Genomic DNA, 14,122 nt, shown 5'->3' on the forward strand with positions numbered 1-14,122 from the left:
ATATGAACTTATATTTAAATGTTATAAAAATGAAATGCGATAATATATTTTTACCCTATTTTGTATCGGTATATTTTTATATTAACTCAAATTTAAAGTATTATAAAAAGAAATGCGATAATATATTATTAACCCATTTCATATTGGTACATTTTTATACTGATATTATAGTAAACCTTTTGAATTTTTTATTCAAACTATTTGTACTTGATTATTATTTTAAACTTGTACTTACATAAATTTGATAAATATGGTGTTTTTGGGTGCAGCCTATTTTTCACTTTAATTTTATTTTATTTTTAAAGTTTTTTTATGTGTGGATTTACCGGGAAGATTTACGTTGCAATAAATAAGTGTTTCAATCATTACATTTTTAAAAATAATTTATAGTAAATAAGGAATCATATGGGACATTTTTGTTTTGCAATTAATATAATATTAGACCTTGATCCACGTGACCGCGTGGATGTTATATATTATTTAAAGTTTTCGTACTAAATGATGTTTTTCTAAAAACTAATCATGTATAACTTACAATCTCATCCCCTTAGCACTATTTCTAGTGTATCGTTAGCGTACGGAGGGTTTTGTTTCCATGAGTGAATCAGTTTCACTTGTACATGCCAATTGTATTTATAAGGCTTAACACCACTCAGCATGGTGAAACTCTTGTTTTAGACATTTTGTTTGCGTAGAGGCGATGTAAAGACACACAATGGAGATGCCATGTGTTATGCAGCAAGCAGCATATGCAGAGATTGAAGGCCATGGAGGAAGAAGAGCCACAGTGACTAGGTGAGCACAGCCGTAGAGAACAGTGAGTCGATGATGGCGAGACCAAGAGCCACCTCGAAAAGCCTTCACGGATCACCGTGTGATTTGGAGAACACACAGTCATGGATGGTCTTTTTCTTTTTTTTTACAATGTCGTAGATCGTCAATTGAAGATTAGGTGTGTTAAAAAAATTCTGGTTTAGTAATTAAATAAAACGACAGTGTTTGAAGGACCAAAGCTGATTGCAGAGGGTACTAAAGATACTAAAGTGGATCAACATGTCAACTATGTTCATACTTGCTGAGATTGTTTGAAGGACCAAAGCTGACCTCCAACCTATTTTGACTTAATTGCTTGTCTTGGGGTTTGGTATATAATGGACATGAATCTTCATGCAAGTCTGGAAGATAAAAGTATGTGTGTTTCTGGTTCCTTTCTATATCTCTCTCTCTTCGGTATCTTAAGATAAATGGATAGGTAAATTACCTTTGACCCAATTATTCTAAATCTAAAAGGAATGATCACACACTGTAGGAGTGTCTCCTATAATCTCATTATTCGCTACACTTTAAAAAATAGAGCTACAAAAGTAGACAAGTCAACAAGATGAACAAGATGTCTACATTAGCATCAACATTCATTGGAATTGAAACTAATAAAGATTCGGAAAAAAGAGAAAAGAGGGAAGAAAGAGATCAGAGAAGACTACATGTGTGTTCAGAAACTTGCTTGAATAAGAATCCAATTGTTTGTTGATCGATACTCCTAAAGTAAAGCTTGCACTTTTATTTATGTAAGAAATGAGGTTGATATAGCATGGAAATTACCTGATTTTAACCATGGTATATAAGTGTTTTAAGATATAATTATTATGTTTTGGAGTTTATTTAGTATGTTTAAATATTCACGAATAATTTGGACTAAAGTGGAGATTTTGGAGCATTTCGAGTATTTTAGAGATTTCAACCGAGCTGTCCATCGACTAACACATATGGGTTGACGAGGAGAGATTATAATCGATCGATACACACCTAGTGCTATCGATCGATAGCGAGCGCGCATAAACCCACTTTGGTCACATCCGACTTGAAGCCCAAGACTTCACCAAATTACAAGAATGCGCTTGACGAGTTTTAACCTAATATTTAAGTGCTCTGCCATTTTATTAGGCAATACACATTTTCATACTTTCATAATTTCACAGAAAAAGGTTGTAGGTTTAGAGTTGGAGAGAAGAGCATAACTCCTTAAGAGATTGTTTTGGAACTCCAGATTTGTTATTTATTTATCTATGCAGTTCTGTTTATCTATTGCTATGTTTTATTTTGCTATGTTTGAATAACTCGCCTTCTTAAGTTTAGGGTTTAAATAGGATATGAAGGATTAGTCCAAACTATATAGTTACGAAGTTGCTAGAGATATTCATCTTGAGAATTGTGTTTAATGCTTGTGTTCTAGAGTAGCTAACTAGAACCCTGATAATAGGATAGTTAGGCGCAAGCGGCAATTTGGTCTTTCACCTGAATAGATTCTCTGAGCTAGGATTGATAGAAACATGCGGAAGTTGATATAGGAAGACTAGTGTACATTATTCAACCGGTCTTAAAGCTTCTTTAGAAGCGTATCGATCGATAGTCCTATCGACTAATCAATCGACGCGACGTGTATCGATCGATGCTCCTATAGAGTCATCGATCGACACTTTCTTCATACCAACAAGCGGAAGCTGAGGTTTGAGGATCTAGGCAATAGATAGTCTAAACATACGGAAGTTGATCGACTATTGCTTTTCTTGAGTTCTCATATATCATGCATGCATGCTTAGTATCTATATCTCTATAAACATGATTTCCTGAATAGAAACCCTAGGCTTAACTCTTTATTAATATTGTTTTAAAACCCCAATCAATTCATCTGAACAATTACTTGTTCATCACTGCTTGTTTTCATTTATCATATTCGACCTAGCTTAATCACTTTTTTGAAGATTTATTGTGTACCCTACCTCTCTGTGAATTTGATCCCTAAGTATTACAATTGATCCTTTTATTTGAGAGAGTAATTCACTCATTAGAGTAATTTGAGTGAGATCAGCGCATCTCGACGGAATGCGAGAAAGACGAAATCAGAAGGAAATTTGAAAAACAACAAAATTACTCCAAAGAGAGGAGGAGGAGGAGGAAAGAGCTCTCATGGCGACGAACCATCGGATACACCCCTCCTCCCTCCCCCCCCCCCCCCCCCCCGATCTGTATCTGTTGACGGTGCTTTCTAGGGTTTTTGAGAGAGAGAGATAGGAAAGGTTTTTGAGAGAGTCTCTGACATACTTCCCTCGAATTGATCATCAATTGTGTTTCCAGGCCTTATACCTATTAATACTAATAAATAATCCAAAATTATTTAATCATCTTAAATTTATATTCACAATATCAAGTATTATAGTATTACGGTTTTATTTAGTATGAACAATACGCCTATAATCTAAACTAATTTAAATAATGGGCCTATTATCTAAACTAGTTTTTGATTTTTTGAACAGTGACAATTTTGTTCTTATAAAAATTTTAGAATTTGGGTGGTTAATTTAAAAAACTATATGTAAATTATGCTGTTTGTAAATTATTATGATAAAGTTATGTAATTGTTATAATTTATAAATAGATATTGAAAATAAAAATAAGCTTTTGAGATAAAACTTGAAAATGACATGTCAAAAATTCTGAAAATAACATATAGTTATTTGTCTCTATCATACTTTAATTTTTGTGAAAACACTAAAAAGTTAAACAACAATGGCTAAGATATAGGTGATAATTGGTTCAACGGTAGATGTGGAAATTTTAGCTGTAAATATTTAATTGTAGGTAAGTTGGTTGTAGCTGTAAAGTTGTTATTGTAGATTTTTCAATAAAGACTTTTGCTATAGTTAAATTTAGCTCTAAGTTATACTAGAGCTTGACCCGCACACCTGTGTGGGTATTTATTTTTATTTTTAATAAAATAAATATTTATATAAATGATACTTTATATAAATTTTAAAATTTTATCATATTAATTATTAATATCACATTTCTAAACATAATAATTTATAGTTTAAATATAATAGTTTTATTTTGTCTTGTAAGTCGTCAATTGTATCATTCATATTTTTAAAATATGATTTTTCCATCCATACAATGTGTAATTTTAGTTTCTATAGATCAAAATTTTATGATAATTTAATAATATTTTTAGATATTTTTTAAGGATGGTTCTATATGTTGAATTTATATTGAACTATTATTTTTATGAAAATACATAAATAATATATTTATATACAAATATTATAATTTTTTTTGTCAGCATACAAATTTTATAATTTATTATATATTATATAAATGATCCTTTTATATTATTTTTGTTTTTATTTATTATTAATAAATCATGGAAAATATGACTATATAATTTAAAACAATATGATTTTATAAATTTAGTAAATGGATATCAAAAATAATTTTAAGGGAATTTATGTTTGTTTAATCATGTTTATTAATTAATTTTCCTCATCTTATTAATTAGTTAATAATAATATAAATTAATATATCTAAATCAAATTTTTCATATTTTATGGTTGTTTGCTTAATCAATATAACATTAATTGTTTACGTGTATATTAATTATTTATTTCAAATCAAGGTTTTAAAATTAATGAGTTCAAAAATCGATTTGTCTAAATATGTTTTATAATATTGTATTTGAAAATATAATAAATGCTAAAAATTAAGATTAGGTCATTTATCAGTTGCATTAAAATGTAATCAATTAGTTATTTTAGTTTAAGATCTAGTTAGGAAATAAATTATTCAATTAGGAAATACCAAATGATACTTAATGTTAGGTTTATTAATTATTTCAGTGCCATTTCTTTATAAATAATTTGTAATTTTAAGGGTTATTTCTTATGTGTACTTCTCTTTTAATAAAATAGATATTTTAGTTTTTATTTATTTATACTAAATGATGTATTTGTAATATTTGATCGTTTTACATTGACTATGTTAGGGATGAGTATTTGGGTACCCACTCAAATTTGGTTTTTTTATTAGCTTTTGAGATTTTCGAGTTTAAAGATTCCAACTCTATTCGGGTATTTTATAAATTTTTGTTTTGGTTCGACTCGGATCTTTGCGGGTTCGGATAACCCGTTTAAATTATTTTTAAATTTTCAAAATTTATATATACTTTAAATTTCCTCAAATATAAAAATAAAAATAATATAACATATAAATTTGAGTAATTGTAGCCAAACTAACTAAATTAAAAATTAAAAACAGATTTCACTTAAATATTTAGATGGAGAATAAATATACATTTTAAATATTTTTGGTGTTTTGATTATTGTTTATCTACTTTAGATTTTTAATTTTGACTATTTTTATATCAAATTTTTAGACAAATTTAAAATAGCTTATATGTTGGATACTAACTCTAAAAATAGCTAACATATTCAAATATATAAATATGATTTAAATACATTCTAATATCTGAAATATTTCGTTCGGATCATGTTTTGTTACGGTTCTCTAGACACCAAATGGTAAATCCTATTGGATATTTATCTAGTTTCGGTTCAAATTTGGTAATACTTTTTTCGTTCAGATTTGTTAAATGAAGAGTTTATACTATAATTTTCATGAATTGTTTGTCTAATAAAAATATATTTTTGAAGTTGATAAAATTAAATATTTTTGACATTGATTTAATGGAGAAGTGAATGGAGTGTATTAAATTCAAATTTAATTTAGGAAAACACATTAATCTAAGTGGAAAAGACAAAACATTAAAATGATAGTATTATTTAATTCTCAGTGGCATGGTATTGTAAATAAGTGTGAAAATTAAGGAGAACTTTTAAATGGTAATTCTCTTTTAATAATATACTATAGCTTGATCTGCACACCTGTGCGGGTATTTATTTTTATTTTTAATAAAATAATTATTTATTTTATATAAATGATATTATATATAAATTTTAAAATTTTATCCTATTAATTATTTAATATAACATTTCTGAACATAATAATTTTATAGTTTAAATTGAATAATTTTATTTTGTCTTGTAAGTCATCAGTTGTATCATCCATATTTTTAAAATATGATATTTCCATCCGCACAATATGTAATTTTAGTTTCTATAGATCAAAATTTTATGAGAATTTATAATAATATTTTTAGATACTTTTTTAAGTATAGTGCTATATGCTGAATTTATATTGGACTATTATTTTTATGAATATATATATATAATATAATATATTTATATACAAACTTTATAATTTATCATATATTATATAAATGATCCTTTTATATTATTATTATTTTTATTTATTCTTAATAAATCATGGAAAATATGACTATATAATTTTAAAATAATATGATTCTATAAATTTAGTAAATGGATATCAAAATAATTTTAAGGGAATTTATGTTTGTTTAATCATGTTTATTAATTAATTTTTTGTCATCTTATTAATTTGTTAATAATAATATACATTAATATATCTAAATCAATTTTTCATATTTTATGGTTGTTTGCTTAATCAATATAACATTAATTGTTTCCGTGTATATTAATTATTTATTTTAAATTTAGGTTTTAAAATTAATGAGTTCAAAAATCGATTTGTTTAAGTATTTTTCATAATTTTGTATTTATAAAAAATAAATAAATGCTAAGAAATAGGATTAGGTCATTTATCAGTTGCATTAAATTGTAATTAGTTAGTTATTTTAGTTTAAGATCTAGTTAGGAAATAAATTATTCAATTAGGAAAATACAAATGACATTTAAATTTAGGTTTATTAATTATTTCAGTGGTATTTCTTTATAAAAAGTTGTAATTTTAAGGGTTATTTCTTATGTGTACTTCTATTTTAATAAAATAGATGTCATCTTATTAATTAGTTAATAATAATATTCATTAATATATCTAAATCAATTTTTACATATTTTATGGTTGTTTGCTTAATCAATATAAAATTAACTGTTTTCGTGTATATTAATTATTTATTTTAAATTTAGATTTTAAAATTAATGAGTTTAAAAATCGATTTGTAATTTGGTATTTTAAAAATATAATAAATGTTAAAAATTAGGATTAGGTCATTTATCAGTTGCATTAAATTGTAACTAATTAGTTATTTTAGTTGAAGATCTAGTTAAGAAATAAAATGTTAAATTAGGAAAATACAAATGATACTTAATGTAAGGTTTATTAATTATTTCAGTGGTATTTCTTTGTAAATAATTTGTAATTTTAAGAGTTATTTTATATGTATTTCTCTTTTAATAAAATAGATGCTGTAGATATTTCAAAATAAGATATGTGATATATATATAAAAAATAATAATTTTTATCAACTACAATAATTTTTAATAATATTTATAAATTATCAAAGTTTACTCTTATTTAAGATGTGATATGTAAATAATATTTATGTTATTTAAAATATTTCAATAATTTTCAAAACACACAAAATTAAACTAAACTATTTATAGATGTTTTTACTATGATTATCTAATTTATTTATATTATAGATAGTTTTTTCATTTTACAGTTTCCATTGCATATAAAACAAAGATGTAGGGTTTTTTGTCTAAAATACATAAGAAGAAAAAATTCTGCTTTAATTATTTTGCTGTAGTTTTAAAAGTAAAGCTAAATCATTTGGTAAAAATTAAAAGAAATTTGTCGTAGGTTTTAACTTTCAAAAATAAAGGTACAACATGATTGGTAAAATTTAGTGATTTAAAAATAAATAAAGCTAAAGTAGAGAGATACAACTCAACCAATCACTCATGTAGTTTATAACTTTTTGTATAGAAAATTCAAAAGAAACTGTCTTTTGAAGAGGTTTTTGCGAAATTGACTCAAAACTCAAGGTCAAACACAAAACTAACCTATGTTTTTTTTCTTTTGCCTTATTCACCCTGCAAGTTCACATTATTCACGGAAATTCCATTAATTTTTTTTATTTCTTTTTCGAAAATGGTTTTTTTACTCTCTCAACCTCATCATCTTCAAGTATTTACACAATTGCCATTGACTTCAATACCCCAACCACCATGAACAACCAATTTGAAGCTCTTAATGCACCTCAAATCGATTTACACTCTTTCTTTCTCAATTCTTATGAACTAAAAACAATATCTCTTTCACTTTTTCTCCATATTCATCCAAAAAACTCAAGCTTTTGATTCTAAATTTTTTATGGTTGATAGAGCCATTCAAGCTTATGAATCTTGGTGGGTTACTTTTGTTTGAGGCTCTGTGTGGTTGGAGAAGACTTCTGTGTGCTAAGGAAATCGTCTCACTGATTTAAGGTATGAAATTGATTTTTTTCCAGATATGTTCGCCTAGAAGACTTACCCGTAAGTCTTCTCGCTACAGAAGACTTACTGGTCAAATAGACGACTTACTTGTAAGTCTTCATTTTGTTTTGATTAAAAAAACCTCGAGAGTACGGCTCTGGGAAACAGGTAAGTCGTCTCAAGTAAGTCGTCTAGTATAAACAGATTAGTTTTGCAGTTGACCAAATTGTGTGAGAATTTGACTTTTCTTGGAAAACAGAATTTGACTTATAAGTCGTCTCTGGGAAAACAAAAAATATTTTAGTTTTAGTTACCAATTGCAAATTAACTTGAGGCGACTTACAAGTAAGTCATCTAGCTTTCATAAATATTGATTTTTGTTTTGTTAAGTTGTATAGGAAAAGCCAAATTTCTGATACAATTCAGTCAAATGCAAAACAAGTAAGTCGTCTCGGGTACTCTCGAGGTTTTTTTAACAAAAAAAATGGACAACTTGTCAGTAAATCGTCTTTAAGAACACATTTAAAAGTCAATTGCAAAAATGACCTACCGGACGACTTACTAGTAAGTCATCCAGACGACTTATTTGGATGTCGTCTGCGTCAATGTTTAGTAAACTTTCATTTTCTCTAAAACTATAAAGACTTTTTAACATTTTCTTATTAATTCATATATATTAATGAATATTGGGGCTACTGAATTAAATTTATAACATAATTGGTGATATTTATGAGATTACCAACATTCATGTTAATCAAAATTTCTAGTTGATCCGAGAAGACTTACGTGGAAGTCTTCTACGCTAGTTTTTAAGTCTTCTACACTACTTTTTAAGTCTTCTATGCTAATTTTTGAATGACTTGTATTTTTAAGAGTGTTATATAACTTCAAGATATGTAAATTTGACTAAGTTTTTCAACACAAACTTGTAAAAAATGTGATATGCTTTGACTAGTTACTATTTTTTGTTTCCATTTCTTAAGTATTATTGTTATAGACATCAATAATGATTATTGTTATGAATTGGAAGAAGGATTAAAATGCTTCTTAAAATGTTGTATCAATATGAGGCTACCAACATTCTTGTTTATTAAGATGAGAAGAAGGCCATTGAAATTTATTATTGCATATGGGAAATCCAAAGATAAGACAAAATCTATTGAAGTCAATTATTTCATTGATTTGTAAATGTGTAAACACATTGTTAGCACATATATTACATCTTGGGAAACATTATTACTGATTTTACAAAAAAAATCACAACTAAAAGAGTACACATGCAAATCACAAAACATACGACAAAGAAAACTATTATAGATCATTCCTCTACAAAGACAAGTTTGGACTCCACTTGATATGGAAGAAAACTTCGTCAGAAGACTTCGAGGAAGTCCAGACGACTTCCAGGAAGTCCAGAAAACTCGCCTGGAAGCTTCCTCGAAGTCGTCTGGACTTCCTGAAAGTCGTGTAATGCATTATATTTTAAAAGACTAACAGGTAAGTCGTCCCAGAAGTCTTCCAGATATGAAAACCTACATATCCAGATCTGAAAAACCTGCGCATCTAAAAATGTTCAAATGACTTAAAACAGAGAAAATGAGTGAAATATTAGATAGATATACTTTTATAGAACACACAATGTACATATCCAAATGGAAGATGAGAACCATCTGATTAAAAACCTGCAAAAAAACATAGATTAGTGAGAAAGACATGAGACAAAACGGAAAAATTCATATAAAGTTTGGTGTTTTCAAGTCTAAGAGATTATAGTGGGTTTGGAGAATTTTCGTTTGGAAAAAATGTAAGAACTTTATACAATAAAAAAGTTATCAAATGAAGAAAAATCAGACATAAAAACTTACCAAAATGCTCAGGTCTATTATGAAAGGGAGAAATATGGGAGAAGACTCCGTCAGACAACTTCCAGGAGGTCCAGACGACTTCCAGGAAGTCCAAGCGATGACTAACAATTAAGTCGTCCCAGAAGTCTACTAGATCTGAAAAACCTGCATATCCAAATCCAGATCTGAAAAACCTGCATATCCAAAAACGTTCAAATGACTTAAAAACAAAGAAAATGTGTGGTAGATTAGATAAATCTACCTTTATAGAACACACAAAAATACATATCTAAAATTAATAGATCTACCTTTAAATGAGTGGAAGATGAGAACCATGTGATGAAAACCTACAAAACAAGATAAATTGGTGAAAAAGACATGAGACAAAAACAATAAATTGATATAAAGCTTGGTGTTTATAAGTTTAAAGAGATTAGAGAGAAGTTGGAGAGTTTTAGAATAATGAACATTACATTTTTGTTGCAGCAATTTGAGAGGAGGAGAGAGAATGCATAAATTTTTTTTATATTGGGAGACCAAAAAATCCAATTAGGTTAAATATTTTCGATTCAGAACTTTCAAGTAAGTCTTCTGAATAGAAGACTTCCTCGACAAGGTAAGTCCAGAAGACTTCAATATTTTTAGCGGAAAACTAAAATATTTTTAGACGGGAATATTTGGACGACTTACATGTAAGTCGTCTGGTTTAAATTATTCACCAGACGACTTACAAGTTAGTCGTCTAGACCCTAAATATAACTCCTAAACTTAATTAACTAACTAAACACTTCATAAAATAAAATAAAATTTAAAAAGTGTTTACTATACACACAAATGTCGGTAAGAATTTAATTTTTTTTAAAAGACATTCAAGCTTTCCAAAATCAAACCCTAAGAATACATACAATACTACAACATATATTGTCCAACCTAAAACCAAAGAATATCATGATTAACTATTTTCACTCATCTATGTTGAAAACAATTAACTTTTATTGTATCTTAATTTATATCACTTATAACATATGTTAATTACATGATTTTAATTTTTTACTTATCAAAATATTTTTTACAGAATCTATAATTCATTTTTAAGATCAATTATACTAGACGACTTATTGAGGTTAAAAACGTAAAAACAAATTCAGTTTTCTTTGTTTGGTCACAAGAGGCTGATTGTAATTTCAATAGTCTTTTAAGTTACTTTGCATTTGACTCAAGCTTAAGTATACTTCTAATCTATTAAAATAGGAGTACAAATATAATGCATTTCCTAAATAGAATTCTAACTAAAAAATATGGCAACAATAACTAATAAACCTAACATATAATATTCATTGTTTTTTTCACATTTTATTATTTATGTGTGTGTTTAGAAATAATTAATAAACATAGCTTTAAATAGTTAATGAACAATATTGTTTTTAAATTTATGTAATTATATTTTTATTATTTATAATAACTAAAAATAAAAATCACCTAAAAAAGAATAACTTACATAATATAAAAATATATTATCTTACATATATTTTCATATAAATAATATTCTAATGTAAATTCAGTGTGATAAATGTTGAAAATATAAATATATAGCACTATATATTTTAAATAATATATACTCCCTATGTATCATTTTAAGTGGTTTTTTAAGGTTTTTGCACATAGATTAAGGAAATACAAACTTCTATACAATTTTTCTTGGTTATATAAAAAATCAATAAATGAAACTACTTCGACCAATAAGAAAAAAACTCAGTATTTTGTAATTGGTCAAAAAATTCAAATGTTATTATATTCCACATAGAATAGTGAGAACATCAACTATTTTGAAACAAAAAGTTTTTTCTCTAAACACCTTTTAAAATGATACATAGGAGTATATAACAATTTTACTATAAATTATTGTAGAACCTAAAATCTACACTCAGTATTTTGTAGTGTTTGTAAAGTAAAATAGGGAATGGCAAAGGATGTAGGCAACGATATCCTTAGAACACAACGATGTAATCAGAAATCAGTTCATAAAAATGGACTTTTATTGAATATGAGATCATTACAAGGAATAACAAAGAGATTGACTATAACAAGGAGATCGATTAAGATCAAGGTCTAAGACAAAGTAATAAAGGTAAAAGTGTGCAATGTGCTCTCTCTCTAGGGTTTTCCGTTACGGGATACCTTGTTTCGGTGTCGAGCAGAGATCTGCTGACGTAGTATACCGGCTTTTGTTTGTTATTTTCTTCGCGAACTAGTACCCCACTTACCGCGTGTTCCGAGGTCGCAACATATAGGTATAGGAGCTCGCCGTGAATGGGTTTAGATAGGATAGGGGCTCGCTTATATAGGCTTTAAGCTCGCTGAGGGCGGAATCGCAATCAGTGTTCCATTCGAACTTCTTGTTCCCCTTAAGGAGCTTATAGAACGGAAGACACCGATCCGTTGATCTCGAGATGAAACAATTTAGCGCAGCGATCTTTCCCGTGAGTCTTTGTACATCTTTGATCGACTTCGGGGGTAAATTAAGTTTCGATGAGTGCTGAAATCTGTTTAGGATTGGCTTCAATTCCTCTTTTGGTTACGAGGTATCCGAGGAACTCGCCGAATGCCACTCCAAACGTGCATTTGGTCGGGTTTAGTTTTATTCTGAACTTATTGAGAATGTTGAAACATTCTTGGATTTGGAGAACGTGGTCATTAGCCACTGAATATTTTACCAACATGTCGTCTATGTAGACCTCCATCGTTTTACCTGATTGATTGGAGAACATCTTGTTTACCAGCCTTTGGTAGATAGCTCCGGCGTTCTTCAATCCGAAGGGCATTACTTTATAACAATACGTTCCTCACTCGGTAATGAAGCTCGTTTTCTCCTGATCCTCGGGGTTCATGAGGATCTGGTTGTATTCGGAGAAGGCGTCCATGAAAGAGAGTAGCTAGTGACCAGCCGTGGCTTCGACCAGTCAATCTATATGAGGTAACGGAAAAATGTTTTTGGGACAGGCTTTGTTTAGGTCTGTGAAGTCGATGCAGACTCTCCACTGCCTGTTATTTTTCTTGACGACGACCGGGTTGGCGAGCCAGTCCGGGAATTGGACTTCGCGAATCGATCCGATTTTCAACAATTTATCGACTTCATCGTTTACTGCCTTGAGTGTTGATCTCTCTCCCCTTTTATTATCTTGACCTCGTCCTTGTAACCGATTCCGTGATCTCCGACTTCTCCATCGACTTCGGCTTTGCATCGAGCTACTCTTGCGGGCTTCACCCTTGCGGTCTGCTTTCCCAAAACAGGCCCATTAGCCCGATTGCCCAAAATTGGGTCCAACAATTATCATAAAATTTTAATCTATAAAAAATATTTGTGTGGATATACGGGTCATACATTTAGTCATTATATTAATTGTAAATCATGTATAACATTTAGTAAAATAAAAATAAAAATGAAAATTGACATCCACTCGGTCAAACGGGTCAAAATCTAGTTTGCATTTAAAATCAAGTTGTGAGTCATATTTGACAATTTTTATCTTTTGAAATTTACATTTTTTTTTTGCTAAAAAGATATTCTTAATGACTAACATTTTGAAACTTACCTTTTTTATGTAAAAAGAAAAGAAACTTACCTTTTATATATAAGTGATTGTAATATTCTTTTAATTCGTGTTCAACATTAAGTCAAAAAAAAATTCGTGTTCAACAGAAACTCAAACATACAAAAAAATAACTAAGCTAAGAACAAATTCAAAAAAAAGTTGAGAACTGGTAGAAACTATGAAAAAATATATACGTCACATAATTGTTTTTACTTTGTTAGGTTTCTTACCACTAGATCCAGAATTAAGAATTAGATATCCACTTATTCAGTGTGTCCACTTTGTATGGTTGACGAGTTTCGGTAATTAGGGAGGTCAACTAGTAATATGAAAATAAAGTCAAGTACATTGCATGTGTTCTTGTAGACGATGATAATAATTCGAGTCAATAAATAAAGATTAAACAGGATAGTTGAATGTGAAAGGACTCGATTTTCGTGTTCAACAAACAACACCCAAATGTTGACCCAACCAAACTAATGACACTAGCCCTATTGTCTCTTAGCCATTAGGTAGCTTCCGTCCTTAACAAATGTTAATTTAGTATTTGTTTTGATTC

Source organism: Raphanus sativus, chromosome 6, assembly GCF_000801105.2.
Source record: "Raphanus sativus cultivar WK10039 chromosome 6, ASM80110v3, whole genome shotgun sequence".
NCBI lineage: Eukaryota > Viridiplantae > Streptophyta > Magnoliopsida > Brassicales > Brassicaceae > Raphanus > Raphanus sativus.